This window comes from Colobus angolensis, unplaced genomic scaffold, assembly GCF_000951035.1.
Source record: "Colobus angolensis palliatus isolate OR3802 unplaced genomic scaffold, Cang.pa_1.0 Scaffold185, whole genome shotgun sequence".
NCBI classification, from domain to species: Eukaryota; Metazoa; Chordata; class Mammalia; order Primates; family Cercopithecidae; genus Colobus; species Colobus angolensis.
In genome coordinates, this window is record NW_012114988.1 from 3586643 (window position 1) to 3590702 (window position 4060).

Here is a 4060-nt window from a genome sequence, read left to right on the forward strand (position 1 = left end):
CTGTTATCCCAGCTACCCAGGAGGCTGAGGCAGGAGAATCACTTGAACCCAGGAGGTGGAGGTTGCAGTGAGCTGAGATCACACCATTGCATTCCAGCCTGAGGAATAGAGCAAAAACTCCATCTCAAAAATAAATAAATTAATTAATAAAGATGGTTCATTACTTAACTCCACATATTATTATGTGAAAATGTATCATCTCTATTTTAACAGCAGATTTGTTAAAATTGCTTTTCTTTGGCTCACCAGACAAGCTCGGGTAGCAAATACTGGTCACCAACACAGATGAACCAATTCAAGGAGAGCCATAAACGTGACTACTATTATATTTCCCAAAAAAAGCATCCCTAGAATGCAATCTCTTCTCTACTTGTCACAAAATGAACACAATAGTCCACTATATAAAGTCCTAAACACATGAAAATGTAAATACAATGAAGTCTGCTTTCCAAATATTCATTCTATTCAGACCCAGTCATGGGGACCAGGGATTAGCAAATGACTACAAAGAGGTTCAAGGGAATTTGGGGAGGCGACAAAATGTGCTGAAGTAGAAACTCTGCTGATGGCTGCACAATTCCATAAATCAGCTGAAATCCTTGAGTCGTATGTTGACAATGGGTGACTTTTATAACAAGTAATTCTTTAAACGAACTTTTGGGTTTCTAGTCCAACATGGAAAGAGCTAGGCAGTCATCACTCATCCTCACAGCTAGCAAAAGGCTGAAGGAACTGAAAGTCAACCCTTCTAGGGTGGACCAGAGAATTGAAGTCACAGGGAAAACTGCCACCCTAAAAATGAGGAAGACAGGCGAACACACAAGGAGTCAGAGCTCACAGGAAGAGAAGCTACTGGGGACAGCAAGTGGGAGAAGAACTTAAACGGTATTGACAGATCACTAGAAGCTGAGGGTGGCCTGGTTAGCGCATTACAAACTCCTTGAGAACCAGACTAAGGGGGAATCTCACATATTTCCAAGTTTTACTACAATGATCTCAACCAGGTTCTCAAGATGAAGTTCTGAAAACCCCCCTGAGGTTTGGCACTACCAATTTCAGGACTTACATTAAGCTACAATAACCCAAATAGTGTGAAGTTGGTGAAAAGAGAAAACACACACACAAATAGATCCATGGAAAAGAATACAGAGCCCAGAAACAGGCCTACCTACAGTCCACTGATCTTCCATGAAGGTTTAGAGACAACTTAAAGCAGGGAAGTTACCCTTTCCAACTAGTGGTGCTACAACAGCTAGATAACCACATGCAAAAAACATATAAATAAATCCCTGTATGCACGTTATACCCTTTATAAAATAAATCTTACATGTAAATGTAAGGTGCAAAACCATAAGAATGCTAAGAGATAACATCGGAGAAAGTCTCGGGGATCTTGGGTTCAATGATGGCTTCTTAGATATAAAATCAAAAGCAAAATCTACTAACAAAAAAAATTAAGTTGAGCCTCGTTAAAATGAAAAACTTCTGCTCTGTGAAAGACACTGTTGAGAGAATGGAGAAAGCAAGTCACAGACTGGCAGAAAATATTTACAAAATAATCTGATGGAAAAACTGCTGTCCAAAATGTATGAAGAATTCTGAGAACTAAACAACACAAAGCAAAAAAAAAGAAAAAAGAAAAAAAAAATAGGTGAAAGATCTGAACACCTCACTAATAAGATATACGGATGGCAAATAAGCATATGAAAAAGATGCTCAAAATCATTTGGCGTTAGGGAATTGCACACTAAAACAACAATGAGATATCAGTGTAAACCTATTAGAATGGCTAAAATGCAAAAAGGTGAACACACCAAATACTCTCAAAGATGAGGAGCAACCAGAACTCTCCACAGCCAGTAGAAATCAAAAGGGTACAGTCACTCTGGAAAACTTAAGTTCACTTAGAACCCTGCACATAAGTAGTTACAGCAATTTTATTCATAATTGCCAAAACTTGGAAGTACGCAAGATGTCTTTCACCAAGTGAAGGAATAAGTAAACTGTTTTGTAGCCCCACAATGAAATCTGATTCAGTGATTTTAAAAAGCAAGCTATCAAGCCATGAAAAGACATGGAGGAACTTAAAATACATAATGCTACAAAGAAGTTAGTCTGGAAACCTACCTACTGTACGATTCCAACTCTAGGACATTCTTGGAAAGTCAAAAAGAGAGAAGTAGTAAAATGATGAGCGGTTGTCAGGACTGGAAGACAGAAGGATGCACGAAATGGTGAAGCGCCGGAAATTTTCACCAGTGAAACTATTTTGCATGACGCTGTATTGGGGATTTAGGACATTATGTAATTGCCAAAATCCACAATCTGTGAAACTCAAAGAATGAACTCTAATGTAAACTATAGACTTTAGTTGATAATGATGTAGCAATAGTGGTTCATCAATTGTAATGAATGGACCACACTAATACAACATACTTATAGGGGAAATTGTGTGCTGGAGGACAGGGGAGCATAGGAGAACTCTCTGTACTATCCACTCAATTTTTCTGTGAACCTATAACTATTCTAAAAAATGTCTATTGGCCCGGCACGGTGGCTCAAGAATGTAATCCCAGCACTTTGGGAGGCCCAGGCAGGCGGATCACGAGGTCAGGATATCGAGACCATCCTGGCTAACAAGGTGAAACCCCGTCTCTACTAAAAAATACAAAAAAAAAACAGCCAGGTGAGGTGGCGGACGCCTGTAGTCCCAGCGACTCGGGACACTGAGACAGGAGAATGGCATAAACTCATGAGGCGGAGCTCGCAGTGAGCCGAGATCCGGCCATTACACTCCAGCCTGGGTGACCGAATGGGGAAGTTTCTGTATCACTGCCTCGGAGAGTCCACCGGAAGCCCTGGACAGTGGGAGTCGGTGGCGCCCCAGCGTGGAGGCCAAGAGCACACAGCACTGAGCTCCAGACACCCTCAGGAGGACAGGAAGGGACAATGGCTGGTGGGAGCCTGGATCACCAGGAACCTTCACCTGGGTCGAAACAGGATTTGCCTTCAGATTGCCTGTGAGATAAAAGAGAGAAATCAAGGTTAACATTGAGATTTGGGGCTTCAGCAACTTGAAGGATGGAGCTGCCATTTACGGAGACTGGGAAGACCCAGGGAAGAGCAGCTTGAAAGGTGGTGGGGAACGCGAGTTGGTTGGGTTTCTGTCATATGTAATCAACAGTCCTGACCAGACTGGGCAACATAGTAAGACCCCGTCCCTGGAAATGAAAACTGAAAAATTAGCCGAGCATGGTGGTGCACACTTGGAGTCTCAGCTACTCGGGAGGTTGAGGCAGGAGGATTCCTTGAGTCTTCAGTTTACAGGTTAGTGAGCTATGATGGCACCACTGCACTCCAGCCTGGGGGGAGAAAAAATAAAGAGTCCTGACTAAATACTTGAGTGGCCAGGGAAGTTTTCACAAAGTAAGTAATATTTGAGGCACATCTTAGTGAACGAGAATTCCATTATTTCTGTTAGGGAATTAAGAGAGTGTGGGTGTAGTTAGTTAATGCTTACTGAACTATCTTTCGAATCTCATCTACTGCTCTATCTGGTCTATCTGTACACATATATTTTACATTCTGTCTCGCTGAGCTTTCGCTAGGTTATGCTACAGTAACAAAAGCCCCAAAATCTTAGCAGCTACACATACAAAGGTTTACTTTCCATTGACATTTCCTTTTATGGCAGATTGACTGTGCCTCTGCTCTATACAAGCTATTTTATTTGTTAGATGGTGAAAAGTGTGATACTTGGAGATTGCTGAATATGATATTAGTATGTTCATTCATTCATTCATTTAACAGATATTGATTCAATATCTCTTTCATGCCAGGCAAGGTCAAGTATTGAGTATATAGTGGTGAATAAAAGAGACAAAATCTCTAATTTCCAGAAGCTAATATTGAAAATAAGATTAAACACAATCATCATAACAACAATGAATATTATATTCATAAATAATAGCTGTAAGACTTTTTAGTAAATCTTTTAAATTAGAAAAATATAAAAATTATTACAACTAAAATGGCCACGTGTGATGGCTGATGCCTGTAA